Below are 17,821 nucleotides of genomic sequence, written 5' to 3' on the forward strand. Positions count from 1 at the left end.
CACAGACCTCTCTTATGAGGATTAGGTGGTAGTAAGAAGTCAATGCTAATTTTCTGATTTTATTTTACATGCTGGGTTACACAGGAGAATTTCCTTGTCATATTTGAGGATGATGAAGCACCATGTTGGCAACTTACTCTCGAAAACTTTGGGATGCAAAAGACAGTTGTACTGTTCTTGCACCTTTTCGGTGTTGGAAACTGTTTCAAATTTTTACAAAATTAATTTTTTTTAATGGAAAACTTTAAAGACTAGTAAAAGAGGGAGCAAGTCCAAACTTGCTCAGAAGGTAAAAACAGACAGGAATCTACCATGTCCTGGTAAAAATCTAAGACAGGGAGACCAGTTTCTGAGCAGGGAGACTTCTCCTAAACTGAGAGTTCTCTATGTTACACTGGGTGGGAGATACATTTATCAGCCTAAGAATGTCTTGTAGTATGAGCTCAAGTGAGAAAACACGCATTACACAACACTTCTTTGAAAATCCAAGATGTTATTCAGTCAAGCCAGTCAGAACAAATTGAGAAATAACCAGACTCCTAAACCATCTTGGTCAAAATATGTTTAAAGCTTTCTGGCCTTACTTCACAGAAACTTAATAGCAAAAAAACTGCATGCTGCTGCCCAAAGCTATTTAGTTGTGGGAGGGAGGGTAGAGAAGAGTAACTTCTGGCTGCATACATATGGTTACAATACATAAATAAAGAGATCACTGAATTACTTCATAAAAGGGGAACAAATTACTTCATAAAGAAGGGACACTTTTTTTATCAATACAGTTTTTTTGGGAAAGAAAACAGTAACTAATGCTATCTATTAATAATAAAAACCAAAGCAACATTATAAAATTTACTTTTACTAACACCTAATAAAACTCATGTTGTTTGCTGTATTTACTGCAACTAGCTAAAGCATAAAGTACTCGGTAAATATTTTTTACTCATTTATTAATAAACAGATTTATTACATATTTCAGATACTCTCAGATACTTTTGGATGATCTCAGAGTATCTAAGTGTCTCTTACAATTCTCGGACACTCTCCAAAATGGCAAAGACCACTGAAGATAGTGCAGAAAACCAATAATCATTTGAGCTGGATACCATGAGTAAGCCCCTATACAAAAACCTGATTAAGTTACATGCATGATAAAGATTACAAAGAGAACTCTAGGTTGGGTGCCACCCCAAGCACTTTGGGAGGCCACAGTAGGAGGATCATTCGAGCCCTGGAGTTCAAGACCACCCTGGGCAACATGGTAAGACCACATCTCCACAAAAAATTTTTTAGAAGTAGCCAGGGTTGGTGGTATGGGTCCATGGGCCCAGCTACTCAGGAGTCTGAAGAGGATCACTTGAGCCCAGGGAGGTCAGGGCTGCAGTGAGCTGTTTGTACCACTGCACTCCTGCCTGGGTGACAGAGGAAGATCCTGTCTCAGAATAAAAAAAGGGGGCCAGGCACAGTGGCTCATGCCTGCAATCCCAGCACTTTGGGAGGCTGAAGCAGGTGGATCAGGAGTTCAAGACCAACCTGGCCAACATGGCGAAACCCTGTGTCTACTGAAAAATACAAAAATTAGCCAGGCATGGTGGTGCTTGCCTGTAATCCCAGCTGAGACTAAGGAGCAAGGATCACTTGAGGCCAGGAGGTGGAGGCTGCAGCGAGCCGTGATTACATCAATGTACTGCAACCTATGCAACAGAGTGAGACTGTCTCGAAAAACAAAGAAACAAAAACGCAAAAACCCCACACATACACACCAAACGGAACTCTAGCCTATTTTCACTCCTGCACAGAAAATATTTCTTCCTACCTTAGGCATGACAAGCATCTACATGAAATTTAACTATCAGTGAAAACTAAGAACATTTAATTAATATACAAAAGTAAGGCTTGGCTCATGCCTGTAATCCCAGTGCTTTGGGAGGCTGAGGTGGGCAGATCACTTGAGGTCAGGAGCTCAAGACCAACCTGGCCAACATGGTGAAACCCCATCTGTACTAAAAATACAAAAATCAGCCAGGTGTGGTGGCGCAGGCCTGTCATCCCAGCTACTTGGGAGGCTGAGGCAGGAGAATTGCTTGATTCCAGGAGGTGGAGGTTGCAGTGAGCCAAGATCACGCCACTGCACTCCAGCCTGGCAACAGAGCGAGACTCCATCTTAAAAAAAAATAAGAAGAAGTCTTGATGGGTGTACTGCTTATTTGCCTGCTTCCTCTACTGGATCCAAAGTACTCTTTTTTTATTTGCTAATTCACTAAAAATACGGGGACATTGTTACAGTACATCTCTAGGTTTTTCAGAGCAGGATTATTTCTAGCAACTCAGTCTGAAATAATTCCATCATATTCAATTGAACTGGAGTCCTTTACAGGTACAATAAATGGGAAAAATCAGTGGTGGCAAGTGAAGCCACTTGGATTATGTCCTTGTTCTACCTCCAGCAAGCAAGTAGTTTAACTATAATGGCACTTATCTATGAGATGATTTTTTAAGCAATACTTGTATTTCCAACACTCTAGGAGTATGGCTTTCTCAAAAGAGTATTTTGTTTTACTTCAAGCATTTCAGAAGGTCTGTTGATTAATCTTAAGCACCATTGGCTGAACACAAGTATTACGTTCGCTGAGTAGAGGCAAATGTGCCCAAATAGTCTGGAAGAATACAATGGAAGAATGTCAAGTAGGGTTTGAATGGAACTGAATGCAAGTGAAGCCTCACTACTACTGAGGTATTTATGTGCAGGATGGGAACATAAACAATGTGCTCCATGAGAAAGAAGTACCTCGAAAGCTTTCACACATGCCCAGAAATTTACGTATACGGTCTCCAAAGCAGTGTGTCCTACCCTTTCACTTACCCATTTTCTCTTTCCAGTTTCTAAATTTCATTAATTTTACACCTCAAAGTCATAGGACTTTGTCATAAATAAAAACTGGTAGGAGGTGGTGGTCTTTAAGAAAAGATGATAATGTCAAAAAAGGACAGAGAGGGAGAAGCAGCAAATATACCCTAAACCAATCATTAAGGGAGGTTTAAAGCAAGACGGAGTCTAATCTAGGCATCTGACTGAAGAGATGTGAATAAATGGAAAGATAACAAGCAGAGAGTGAGGAGCTCCCTGGGGACTCAAAGCTTTTCTTTGAGTCCCTCAATAATTTATAGGAGTTTAAAGGGGTCTTGGAACTAGAGGGTTGAACTGCTGACCCAAAGTGTGACTGATTAAGGGGATGGCTGCATGGTAACCATCTGGGCATCCTGAGCGGACTCCCTCGTAATGTTCATCTCTTCAGCCTGTAATCACGTAAAGGGGATCTAGGTTCTTCCATCTCCCATTAGTAGACACAGTTCCTACCAGCCCACACCCTAAAGTCTGTCATTTCTGAGGCAGAAGCAATAACTCTCCATACCAGTGCAGAGGTAGGGGCTGAATACACCAGAGGCGACTTCATGTTGCGTAGACTACTGTGACATGACTCTTTTCAAATTTTAAGACTCCCTTTTAATGCTATTTTCGCCCAAACTTCACCTAAAGGCATTTATACTTTCAGTGTCCTTTGAGAATATGTATTTGCGCATAAAGACCCCCTAACCCCATGCAATAACAATTCCCGGAGTCGGGGAGAGATAGCATGGGGAGAAATGCCAGATAAAGGTGAAGGGGAGGAAGGCAGTGAATCACACTGCCACGTGTGTGCCTATGCAACTATCTTGCATGTTCTTCACATGTACCCCAAAACCTAAAATGCAATTTAAAAATAAATAAATAATTTTTAAAAAAAACAATTCCAAAATCTTCCAGGAGCCACAGTATCACAGGTCAAGGGAGATCTCTATGGAATGGGGAATAAAACCCATGAAAGCAATGATGTGCCCTCTCCTTTCAATGCTCTGTTTTCAACAGAAAAGGAATTTCCCAGAAAAACTAGAGAAGACCAAAACTACATTTTAAAAATAGCACATGGAGAATGATTTAGTATAAAAGAATAATTCTGAACAATGTCTGGTATGATTTAGGCTTATTTATGTGTTCTCATCTAAAAGTATAGCACACATCTTCAAGAGGAGAGACAGTCTCAAAGGACCTACCCTTTTCCTGAAAGCTATTCATTCTCACTAGCAAGACATCTACGTGTTCATTGGCTTTCTGAAGAGTCAGTAGAAGTTAGCTGATAATCTAAAAGTTATGACTGATCATATGCCAAATGACTTTATACTGGCTTTTCTGTGCAATCTTTGTACTTGTGTGTGTGTTTGTGTGTGTATGTGTGTGTGTGAAGATGGAATTTATTATAAAAATATGTATATAATCCAAAACAGTTGAGATGAACAGCTTTCTCTAACAAGAGTCTACAGTCAATTCAGCTGTGATTTACAAATAGACTAGTCAAGCTCACTGCCATCTCAAACCTCCAAGCCCAAGAAAATTGCCAATGGGAACAGGGAGTATAACAAAACTGTTAATACACCTAGTATCAACACAATGAGTAAACTTACTGTGAACCCAGTCTTTCCTGATACATAGAACACTGTTGCTCTGAGAGATAAAAATGACTTGCCCGAAGTCACAAGGGCATGAAATAGGTGAGCCTGTTAGACTCCAAAGACAACAGGTGGCCACTTCATTAAAACTTACTATTATAACTACGTGATCAATGTCAGATCTGTGAAAATTGAAAGCAGTGTCTGATTGGAAAAATACTGAGAACTCTATTTAACTGTCTTATTTACACATAAATCCAGTAATATGGGAGACAAGGTGTGGCCTGATCAAGGAAATGCTCAGTTATTGCTTCTGCCTCAGAAATGACAGACTTTAGGGTGTGGGCTGGTAGGAACTGTGTCTACTAATGGGAGATGGAAGAACCTAGATCCCCTTTACGTGATTACAGGCTGAAGAGATGAACACTACGAGGCAGTCCTCTCAGGAGGCCCAGATGGTTACCATGTAGCCATCCCCTTAATCAGTCACACCTTGGGTCAGCAGTTCAACCCTCTAGTTCCAAGACCCCTTTAAACCCTTATAAATTATTGAAGGACTCAAAGCTTTTCTTTCTGTGAATTATAATCTATCAATATTTATCATATTAGAAATAAAGAAAAAATTAAAATTTCATTAATTCATTTAAAAAGAAAATAAATCTATGACATTAACAAAAATAGCATGCTTTTATGAAAAATAACTACCTTTTCCAAAACAAAACCAAAAAAATCTTGAAAAGAGTGACACTGGCTTACAATTTTGCAAATCTTTTTAATGGATTAATAGATGACAGCTGGATTCTCAGATCTGCTTCTGCAGTCAATCTGTTGCAATATATTTTGTTTGAAGTTTATGGAGAAAATCTGTCCTCACACAGATATGTAATTGAAAAAGGAAAGAGTATGTTAGTAGCTTTTTCAGTTAATTGTGAATATTTATTATTTGATATTACACCAAAATTCAACATATGGTGGTTTCTTAAAGGTTATTTGTAATGTGGAATTTGAAATCCTATCAATGAACTTTCTTTGTTACATTAAATACTCTGTTACACTAAAATCCATTGGTCTAAAAACAAACAAAAAAGTACTGACTAGTCAATCCTGACTTTGAATACTGATTGTGTAACATCATGCACTACTGGTCCTTTGGAAAATGAGCTGACCTTCCCAATGTTGAAACATTTCACAAAAGTTTTTAAAATTCCATGCATTAATATCACCACCAATCTCATCAGAAAAGTCTTGCCTCAATAGTTGATATTAGGAAACTATGAAGTTTATAGTTGCAGATACAGGTTTTCCAAAATTCTCATTTTTTTCTTGTAAGTTCAAAATTTCATCATTGGTAACTGATATGGTTTGGCTGTGTCCCCACCCAAATCTCGTCTTGAATTCCCAAAATTATGGGAGGGACCCAGTGTGAGGTAATTGAATCACAGGGGCAATTTTTTCCTGTGCTATTCTCATGATAGTGAATACACCTCACCAGATCTGATGGTTTTATAGAGGTGATCCTCTATACAAGCTCTCCTTCTTTGCCTGCCATCCATGTAAGATGTGACTTGCTCCTCCTTGCCTTCCACCATGATTGTGAGGCCTCCCCAGCCACATGAAACTGTAAGCCCATTAAACCCCTTCTTCCTATATAAATTATCCAGTCTTGGGTATATCTTTATTAGCAGTGTGAAACAGACTAATTACAGTAAATTGGTACCAGTAGAGGGGGGTGCTGTTGAAAAGATACCTAAAAATTTGGAAGCAACTTTGGAACTAGGCAACCGGCAAAGGTTGGAACAGTTTGGATGGCTCAGAAAAAGACAGGAAAATGTAGAAAAGTTTGGAACTCCATACAGACTTGTTGAATGGCTTTGACCAAAATGCTGATAATGATATCCAGGCTGAGGTGGTCTCAGATGAAGATGAGGAACTTGTTGGGAACTGGAGCAAAGTTCCAAAGTTATGTTTTAGCACAGAGACTGGAGGCATTTTGCCCCTGGCCTAAAGATATGCAGAATTTGAACTTCAGAGAGATGATTTAGGGTATCTGGTGGAATAAATCTCTAAGCAGCAAAGCATTCAAGAGGTGACTTGGGTGCTATTAAAGGCATTCAGTTTTATAAGGGAAGCAAAGCATAAAAGTTCAGAAAATTTGCAGCCTGACAACACAACAGAAGAGAAAATCCCGTTTGCTGAGGAGAAATTTAAGCCAACTGCAGAAATTTGCATAAATAACCAGGAGCTGAATGGTAATCCCCAAGATAATGAGGAAAATGTCTCCAGGGTGTCAGGGGTCTTCACAGCAGCCCCTCCCATAATAGGGCCAGAGGTCTAGGAGGAAAAAGTAGTTTTGTGGACTGGGATCAGGGTCCCTGTGCTGTGTGCCACCTAGGAACTTGTTGCCCTATATCCCAGCCCCTCCAGCCATGACTGAAAGAGGCCAATGTAGAGCTTGAGCCATGGCCTCAGAGGGTGCAAATCTCAAGCCATGGCAGCTTCTATTGGTGTTAAGCCTGCTAGTGCATAGAGGTCAAGAAACTGAGGTTTGCGACCCTCCACATATATTTCAGAGGATGTGTAGAAATGCCTGTATATCCAGGCAGAAGTTTGCTGCAGGGATGGGGCTCTCATAAAGAACCTCAGCTAGGGCAGTGCAGAAAAGAAATGTGGGGTCAGAGCCACCACAGAAAGTCCTCACTGGGGCACTGCCTAGTGGGGCTGTGAGAAGAAAGCCACCATCCTTCAGACCCCAGAATGGTAGATCCACTGACAACTTGCACTGTGTGCCTAGAAAAGCTGCAGACTCTCAATGCCAGGCCGTGAAAGCAACCAGGAGGGAAGCTGCACCCTGCAAAGTGACAGGGGCAGAGCTGTCCCAGACCATGGGAACCCATCTCCTGCATTAACATGATCACGCGTGTCATGGAGTCGAAGGAGAACATTTTGGAGCTTTAAGATTTAACTGCCCCCATGGATTTCAGACTTGAATGGGGACTGTAGTCCTTTGTTTTGGCCAATTTCTCCCATTTGGAATGGCTGTTATTTACCCAGTGCCTGTATCCCCATTGTATCTAGGCAGTAACTAACTTGCTTTTGATTTTACAGGCTCACAGGTGAAAGGGACTTGCCTTGACTTGGATGAGACTTCAGACTGTGGACTTTTGAGTCAATGCTGAAATAAGTTAGGACTTTGGGAGACTGTTGGGAAGGCATGATTGATTTTGAAATGTGAGGACACGAGATTTGGAGGGACCAGGGGCAAAATAATATGGTTTGTCTGTCTCCACCCAAATCTCATCTTGAATTCCCACACATTGTGGGAGGGACCCAATGGGAGGTAATTGAATCATGGAGGCTAGTCTTTCCCATGCTGTTCTTATGACAGTGAATAAGTCTTACAAGATCTGATGGTTTTATAAAGAGGTGATTCCCTGCACAAGCTCTCTGTCTGCAGCCATTCACGTAAGATGTGACTTGCTCCTCCTTGCCTTCCACCATGATTGGGAGGCCTCCTTGGCCACATGAAACTGTAAGTCCATTAAACCCTTTTTTCTGTATAAATAACCCAGTTTTGGGTATGTCTTTACCAGCAGCATGAAAACAGACTAATACTGTAACAAACATTGTCAATTATTTTCCTTGAAGTGATGAACTTACTTCATTTATTTATTTATTTTAATTTCCACCAAATATCCAAGTCTGAATAACCAGTTTATCTGTCGATAGTCCTTTCAAGTAAAAATAATGTTCTATGGGAAAAAGTTTCTTCCTGAGACAGCCATTATAGTTTAGCATACGGCACAAGTATTTTGTACTTTCCATTTTGTCACATAGTATTTTTAAAAGGCATGTTCTTGAGGGTCAAGATGACAAAGTAATAATTACTATTTCATCGAAGACATTTGTAAACACAACTGTATTTAAAAAAATGAAAAACTGTGTGGTGAGGAAGCATTCAGTGACTACTTGCACAGTCTGATGCCACTACCGTGATTTGGACAAAGGGGCCAGGAGTTTGACTACCCTGCCCTCCAAATGCTTCTGCACCAATATGCAAGTATCAACGCAGTGAAAAAGCAAACAATATCTCAGTCCCCTTAGTATGAAGATGGTTTTGACCCATGGACACTCTGAAATGGTTTGAGGACTTGCAGGATCCACAGCCATATTTGATAACTTCTGCCTTAGGATTAGTAAAAGTACAAACTCTTATGCCTTCCCCACAGTCCACCTCCAATTTTCTCCCAAAACTTCACCAGGGGACCTTGCTTGGTGTCTTAAGACATTAGTGTCTTAATGAGAGCACAAGTCGACCTGTTTACAATCTGCAAATTTTATGAGTGCAAATAACAACAAATATTTATTGATTATTAAAACTTGAGTGAATGTTTTACACTCTTAGTATTAACCTTTCTAAAAAAAAGTTTATGTATGTCAGCTGGTGGCTCATGCCTTTAATCTTAATACTTTGGGAGGCCAAGGCAGAAGGATTGCTTGTCACCAGGAGGTTGAGGCTGCAGTGAGCTATGATTTTGCCACTGCACTCCAGCCTGAGTGATAGAGCAAGACCCTATTGAAAGAAAGAGAGAGAGAGAGAGAGAGAGAGAGAGAGAGAGAGAGAGAGAGAGGAAGGAAGGAAGGAAGGAAGGAAGGAAGGAAGGAAGGAAGGAAGGAAGGAAGGAAGGAAGGAAGGAAGAAAGGCATGCAAGCGAGCTGAATCTAATTATAGGCCTTAAGCGAGAACCAAGGCTGCAGTGAGCTATGATTATGCCACACACTTCAGCCTGAATGATAGAGCAACACCCTACCTGAAAGAGAGGGAGAGAGACGAGAGAGAGACAGAGAGAGAGAGAGAGAGAGAGAGAGAGAGAGAGAGAGAGAGAGAGAGAGAGAGACAGAGAGAGAGAGAGAGAGAGAGAGAAAGTAGCTGAGTCTAATTGTAAGCCTTAAGCTATTCTAAGTTAAGAACCTACTCTAAGCAAGCTCAATTTCAATTGGTCCCAGATAGTTGGCCCTTAATAACACCTTAAAGGTTCCTGCTGGCATTCAGCCCATTAAATCATAGCACTGTACCCCGGAGCTTGGTATATACCCATTTGGCCTCTGTTCTATGTGTACTTGGGGAGAGAGAAAAACATCTGGAGATGCTAAGGAACAACAGGCTACCTCTCCCTACGGTTAGCATTTCCCAAACATGCCCAAAATCACCACCAACACTCTGACTCTGAATCTCTGGGGGCTAGGCTGAAGATCTATATTTTAACAAGCACCCCAGGAGCTGGTACATACGTTCAGCAAGTTTGGAAAATGCTGTGTAAGGATGTTAAGATGTATGCAGAGTGTTATCTCAGGGAAAATAAAGCATGAATTCAACCAACATAATCGGACCTTGTCCAAAGAACTTAAATTTGTTCCTCCTTGGAATCTGACTAAAGTTATTATTTAGTGCCTTTGAACGTGTGCTTTAAGCGAGTATATTTTATTTCATCCCATTAATACATTATTTTATTATTACCCCTTTTCACTTTTCTGTAACTATCTGGGGCTTTTATTTTTTAGTATCACTATAGTTAAGTGTGTTATGTTGTGTGTTACTTGTCACACTCTTATCCCACTTATCTATAAACTAGTCAGTGCGTAATTTTTACCCCTCTACTTCTTTCCTGAGAAGGAAGCTCATATCCTGGATTCAGCCCACCAGTGTCCCTCTGCGCAGCCCCCTTTCTTGGCCTTATCAGAAGCCAATTTCATTTGTCCATTTTCATGTTCTTTTCCCACACAGGACTATATCCTGAGATTGTGTGCACTCCATTTCCCTCCCCTTACACTTTAATTGTAGGCCTTAAGACACTGAGTTCTGCAACCTAAACCTTTCTCACAAAAGCTTCTATTCACTTCCTCCTGTTTGTGTCCATTCCACTCCTTTCCTACAGATGATGCCAAGTCTTCTACTGATACCATGTTTCCTTTGTAGGCAAGTTCTCATAGCTTCCATAGAAAGTAGGGCACAGTGGATAAAAGCATGGACTTCTAAATCAGAGAGAGAGAGAGAGAGGAGAAGAAAAGAAAAGAAAGAGAGAAAGAAAAGTAAAACACACATAAGGTGAGGAAGCTTAACAATCTTGGCCATAGCAGTTGTGATTTCTCTTCCTCTTGAATCATGAACTCTATGGATAATGAAATCTGGTGCTATTGTGACAACAACCTTCTTAATACTGAAAAAGGTGAAGAAAAGCAAAGATACAAGAATGAGGATGGGAAAAGAGAGAAAAAGAAAGGCCTGATGGTCTTTTTGAACCCCTGAATACAGCTATCTCCGAGACTGAAGTATCCCTAGAACTCTCAGTTATAATAGCCAATTTATTTCCTTTTCTATGGCCAGTTTGAATTGATTTTCTGTTCCTTACAACTAAATGACTCCTCGCTGAGACCTGTTTTTAAAAATTCTTAATTTTTACTGAGACAGAAGATCAAGAGTCATGAAAAGCCCTAAACTTCAATCTGTCCATTAAAAGCACCTTACATTTAGATGGATTTAAAATAAGCATATAAAATAAGCATGAAAATCAAACGCAATGTTTCAAATTTTGAAGCCATACCCACTCATCAGGCAAACCAAATACAGCCAGGATCGGCTTAAATGACTAGATCGTGTGCTCCACTCCACTTCCCAGTCCTTCTTTAATGACTCCATAATGGCAGCTGGAGATTCTCTACTCACACAGATAGTTACAGATCAAAGCCAATACCAAGTGTGCCAAGTATAATGCATGTGGATGTACTTCTGTGAAGAAGATACATGAAACTACAATAGAGCACATGAATATACTGCGACACTAACACACGAGAGAGAAGTCTAATACAGAATAAATGACCAGCTCATCATATAAAGGAAAGCTTTGTCTTCTGCTATGCTAAAAAATAGAGTGAACAAATTCCCAGCAAATTAAGGAGTTAATTCATGAACTCCAGGCTCTTATTACTTTTTAGGAACACACGGGGTAGTGATTTAACCATCAATTCACAATTTTTTTAGGAAACCCAATAAGAAAAACTGCCATGGCTTCATCTCTTTTTCCTTCCCTTGAACAAACAGAACCAACCAGACTGAATTAATAGCCTATGTTAACCTCAGGGTAATCATAGTGACTATTCTGTTCCTGTTAGCTTTGGCATCGGGGCTTGTCACTAAAGTAAAAATTTGGACTAGAATGATATCAGAAAGGCTGACCTCTACAGCTCTCAAATTATTGGAGTGCCAGATGAAAATACAGTCTTTATTTTAGCTAACATTCAATTAGTCCTGCTAATAAGTAAGTAACTCAAAATTCTAGTTTTCTAATTCATCATTTAGCAAACATCCATTGAGTGCTCATTTTGAGAATGCAAAAATAAGTAAAATATAGAAATTGATCCCTCAAGAAGTTCATATTCCAGCTGTCATTAAGGAAAGGTTTCCAAATAGAGCATAATAGAATTAATAAATGCTAAAATACAGCTATGACAACACAGGGTCCAAAAATAAACCATACACATACAGTCAGTTGATTTTTCAGTGATGGTGCCAAAAAGAACGGGGAGAGGACAGTCAGCAGTAAAGAGAGAAAGTGAGGAGTGTTGGAGCAGTCTACCTGAGAAGTGAAGATCCTAAAGTAGCATAACTCACATATTATGTACTATTATTGGCTATAGGATAAAACTAAGACTTCTGAAAGCCTTCTCTCATAAAAACCTAGAATGGAGCTAAGACAGGTCAGAAGCCTGGGCTGCTGAGAGAGAGACTTACCCTCATGATCATTATTTGGCTGGGGATGGGAGGTGGCAGGTGGGCGTAAACCATCTTTTCCCCGCTGTGAGAACACCAACGGGAGCTTCTGGTACTTTGCCTCCACAGGGAGGTGTCCTCTATCCCTGGATGTCTGCATGGGAAACTCTGGGGTACTGGGGTACTAGGTACTGCATCTGAGATCATGCTGTATTGTCTCCAGCTTAGAGTAAATAAATATTACCTCCTGTTGTTGTGTCTGTTAGCTTCTTTCTTGCAGTCATAACCTCACCACTTTGAGAGAACCACACACTTACTTACATAATTATTCTCAAGTTGAGATGATCTTCATAACCTAGCTCTCTGCCCCAATCTACTGCATTCCTGCCCAGTGTTCTTCTTTATGACCACATGCAGAGGGCAATTTTGATAAGCTGCTTTGACCTAAGGTCTTGCTCTTGTCTAGGGGTATAAAGGAGGTCCTGTGTTAATATATTTGATGCAGAGCTAATATAAGTTTCCCATACAGTCAAGCTCAATACCTGTTATCTGGGTTGCTGCATCTCTTTCTGACCCTGCTATTCCATCCTTTAAACATTCTGACCTTTTTTCTTGATGACTAGGTGCCTCTCCTAACCACTGCAAAGCCTCTTGTATCTTTTGTAGCCTCCCTGAGTTGATGATCTAAGAATATCTCATACATTGTTTAGTTCACTGCTCTATGCACAGCTTCATCTGTCAGATGTCACTCTGGTGAGGGTGACCCAGTATTCCAGACTATGACTTCTGTAGCTCAGAACCACTGGCCAATGCTTCAGACGCCATATTGAGAGGAGGTTCTTCTCACTGGGTCTCTATCCTTTGCTCGTGGCTCTTCATTTGGGATCTTGATCCTGCTACCAGCTCCTCTGGATGCCTCCTCGGCCTCCTAGGCTCAGTCAAGCACACTGCCTTCTTGTACCACTTAGGAGATACTTATCTCAGACTTCACATGTCTTGTCGGAAGGAAAAGAATGAGGGAATGAAGCAACAGGAGGTATGAGGCTTATTTAAAAGGAGAAGCATCTTTGTTATAACAGCAAGAGTACCCAGTTGTCTAAGATTCCCGGCTCAGAGCCTTAGGGGAAGATTGAGAGACAAGACCCATGCCAACCCTACAGGCGACTGCTAGTTGGCATGTCACAGTGCAGAGTCTGCAGTCAGCCCTGCATTCAGGAGAAAAGCATCTAAGACAATGAGACCCACACCACTGCAGAGGGGACTTGTGCTAACTATCAACACAATCAGCTTTGGCAATCATCAACCATTTGAGAAAAAGGAGTACACGTGAAAAAGAAAGGCTGAGAGGAACATATAAGACAGTTCACACCTGAGGACAGATAACTCACAAGAATAATTTTTTTAATTCTAATAAATAATGTGCAAATAAATTTAAATGAGATATTGTACCTCTAAAACACAAAAGACTATTATGCAAAAGGACAATCTGAAAAATACATACTGGAAATTAAAAATAATTACCAAAATAAACAATTTTATGAATGGACTAAATATTAGGAATTGGGTTTATGGTCAAAATTAGTAACACAGGAGAAAAGGTGGAAGAAATCTCCTATAACATCAATCAAAAAGACAAAAAGCTTAGAAGAGGCACAGAAGATACATCTGGAAGGTCTCCACACATTTCTACTAAATTTCCGAAATATAGAACTGAATTAGATAAAGAAGATTTTTAAAGAATGAAGAAAAAAGTATAATTATTAAAGTATAATTAAATTGTTTCATCTATGGAGCTATAATTGCTTATATTTAAATAATCCAATATATATTCCAGCAAGAGAAATAATAATTTTGGCAACTAACATTTATTTATTGTTATTACTATTATTATTATTTGAGACGGAGTCTCACTCTGTCACCAGGCTGCAGTGCAGTGGCTCACTGCAAACTTTGCCTCCTCAGTTCAAGCGATTCTGCCTCAGCCTCCGGAGTAGCTGGGACTACAGGTGCACACCACCGTGCCCAGCTAATTTTTGTATTTTTAGTAGAGACAGGGTGTCACCATGTTGGCCAAGATAGTCTTGATCTCTTGACCTCGTGATCCACCCATCTTAGCCTTCCAAAGTGCTGGATTACAGGCGTGAGCCATCGTGCCCAGCTCCGCAACTAACATTTATTAAGCACTTGCCATCTGAAATGCTGATTAAATATTAACTCATACAATGCTCATAAAAACTCCATTTATTCCATTATATATGTGAGGCAACTGAGGCACAGAGGGGTTCAGTAGCTTGTCCAAGGTATAAGCAAGTAATTGTATGGTAGTGCTGGGATCAGAAACCAAGCAGTATGACTCCAGAGCCCATGGTCAAATTTAGATACATCCAGACTTCCAAAAATAAAGAAAAAATTCTTTAAAAATTTCAAAACAAGAAGAAAAGAAAGAACTTAGGACAAGAATCAGACTACCATACGTATTAGCAAACTTGGATGACAGAAGATATTAAGGTAATGAGTTCATTTAAAGGCCTGAAAAAAATGATTTTGCAACTATAATTCTATACACCCAAACTACTAATTACAATGGAAAAATACTTTTCACAAAGCATTTTCTACTCACACAAATAGTTACACGTCAAGATCAATAGCAAGAGCATGACCATGACCTACAGCAAAGAAAGCAACAAAGAAATCAGTGGAGAATCCCCTGGACCTTGATTCTTGTGACAGCTTCCTTCAAGTAGCAAATGCTTAGACACAGAACACTGCATTTCCTTCTCCATAAGTCCAATCGCACCATTTGGTGTATAATCAAGAATCAATACACTCACAAAATCATAATTATAATGCTTTAAGATTGGAATGAATTTTTTTTTTAATCAACAAAGAGGCTAGACACAGTAGCTCACACCTGTAATCCCAGCACTTTGGGAGGCTGAAGTGGGAGTATCACTTGAGGTCAGAAGTTTGAGATCAGCCTGGGCAATGTAGTAGGGCCCTGCCTGTCTCAACAAAAAAATTAAAAATTAGTTGGACGTGGGGGGCTGAAGCAGGAGGATCACTTGAGCCTAAGAGTTCAAGGTTGCAGCGAGCTATAATCATGCCACTGCACTACAGCCTGGGTGACAGAGTAAGACTGTCTCAAAAAAAAAAAAAAAAAAAAATCTGGGCCAGGCTTAGTGGCTCACACCCTTTCCCCCCACCCCCCACAGGACCAACTTTTATTTATTCATATAAGGACAAATTTTTAAAAGTAAAGTGAATGAAACCATTTGTGATTAAGGATATATGGACAGAACTTCAATGTAGAAAAAAAAAGACCTTGCTGGGAAACAGTTGATGAGAAACACTGGAAAACATTTCACAGACGCACAAAAAGCTCACACTGTAAACAGGATTAAGCTGCTCTTGATTTTGCCCATAACATCAAGGTTTCATTTTGCTTAGCCTGAGATCTCGCTCAATTTCAAACTGCCTGTGATCCACTCGGTCGAGGAAAGCTTTCCACTCTGCCTGGGTGACAGAGTAAGACTCTGCCTCAAAAAAAAAAAAAAAAAAAAAAAAAATCTGGGCCAGGCGTAGTGGCTCACACCTCTAATCCTGACATTTTTGGGAGGTCAAGGCCAGAGGATTGCTTGAGCCTAGAAGTATGAGTCCAGCTTGGGCAACATGACAAGACCCTGCCTCTACAAAAAACTTAAACATCAGCCTGGCATGGTGGTAAGTGTCTATGGTCCTTGCTATGGAGGAGGCAGAGGTGGGAGGATCACTTGAGTCCAAAAGGTCAAGGCTGCACAGTGAGCCATGTGTGTACCACTGCACACCAGCCTGGAAAACAGAGCAATACCCTGTCTCCAAAAGAAACAAAAACATACAGACAAAACATACATGACAAAAATTACCCAACAGAATATAGAGTAACAATCCCGAAGATTTGAAAAATAACATAAAAATGGAAGAGGAGATGAGAGGTATGCTGAATTTTTCCTCAGTCATAGTGCGGAATCAACAGATTCTATCTAAAAAGTTGGCAAATCAAGAGACAGACATATTAAAAAAGTGTAAATATTTAAAGTTATAAGGGAAACCAATAGAATAATAATTAAAAAGGAAATAGCTAAAAATGAACTAAGAATTGAGGAAGAATTTATATCTTTCATTTAAAATCCTTCTGAGTGAACTGAATTTTTTTATTATATGCAGTACTAAAATTTTTAATATGCAGTTTAAAAATAAAATATTAATTAAAGTACACTTTTGAAAATAGAAGATTGGTTAAGTTGTAGTACTTCTATTTAACAGAATGACATATGGCTGTTGAAATGAATGAGCTAGATTCAAAAATATTGGCATGCAGAGTTGATCAAGCTGTTACTTTTAGAGGGAAAAAGATATAAAGCAATGAAGACTGGATGAACCCACTTACGTGAAAGTATATTTACGCTTACGCATAGAAAGAGGTTTAGAAGGTACGAATTGTTGAGACTGGAAGGCAAGCAAGAGGAAAAGAAAGCTGTTGTTTTTTACTTTCCACTTCTATATTACTTACATTTTTATAATGAGTAGTATTATTTGTATAATTAAAACAATTAGGTACAGTGACATAGTTTTAAAAAGCAAAACACACTTTGCTACTACTGACCATGGACTTGGTCCAGGTGTTACATCTAATTCCTGCAGAGTGTGGTAATTCCATCAATATTTAAAACAGACATAAGGAACCTCTTTCTCAAATTATTCAAACACCAGTACAAGCCTCAGTGTAACGAAATACTGACAGTATATTACTGTGACTAATATTCCTCCTATCAATGGTTTCATTATGACATGTTTCATTACTTAATCAGTAATAGACATTAATGAGATAGGTCACAAGGGCCATATAAAGAAAGGACTACCAACTTTAAAGAGAAATGTTTCAGCTCACACAGGAGCAGTAATCTCTACAATGGTAACAATTATGGTATTTTGGGTCTTGCTCCCTCCATAATTAACCATGATAAAAATCCCCATTCCTTCAAAGCATGCATACAACTACAGTATCAAGAACAGATGTTCTAAATTTGGAGGAACCACATTATCATATTTCAAACTATACTACAAGGCCACAGAAACCAAAACAGCATGCTACTGGTACAAAAACAAACACACAGACCAATGGAACAGAATAGAGAGGCTAGGTCACACACCTACAACCATCCGATGGGAAAAGGACTTCTTATTAAATAAGTGGTACTGGGAAAACTGGCTAACCACATGCGAAAGACTCAAACTGGACCCTTTCCTTACCGCATATACAAAAATCAACCCAAGATGGATTAAAGACTTAAATGTAAAACTAAAAACTATAAAATACCTGGAAGATAACCTAGAAAACACCATTCTGGATACAGGGAATGGCAAAGATTCCATGGTAAAGATGCCAAAAGCAATCACAATGAAAACAATAATTGACAAATGGGACCAAATTAAATAAAACAGCTTTTGTACCACAAAACAATCAATAGAGTAAACAGACAACCTACAGAATGAGAGAAAATATTTGCAAATGCATCTGACAAAGGTCTGATATCC

The 17,821-nt window shown here is 39.6% G+C and overlaps 1 protein-coding gene across 4 annotated transcripts in view; it reads right to left on the reverse strand.

Moving 5' to 3' along the window:
- Positions 1-17,821, reverse strand: part of TTC27 (tetratricopeptide repeat domain 27) — a 198,691-nt gene that overhangs the window by 94,474 nt on the left and 86,396 nt on the right. The window lies entirely within an intron of this gene.

The sequence above is a fragment of the Callithrix jacchus genome, chromosome 14 (assembly GCF_049354715.1).
Source record: "Callithrix jacchus isolate 240 chromosome 14, calJac240_pri, whole genome shotgun sequence".
NCBI classification, from domain to species: Eukaryota; Metazoa; Chordata; class Mammalia; order Primates; family Cebidae; genus Callithrix; species Callithrix jacchus.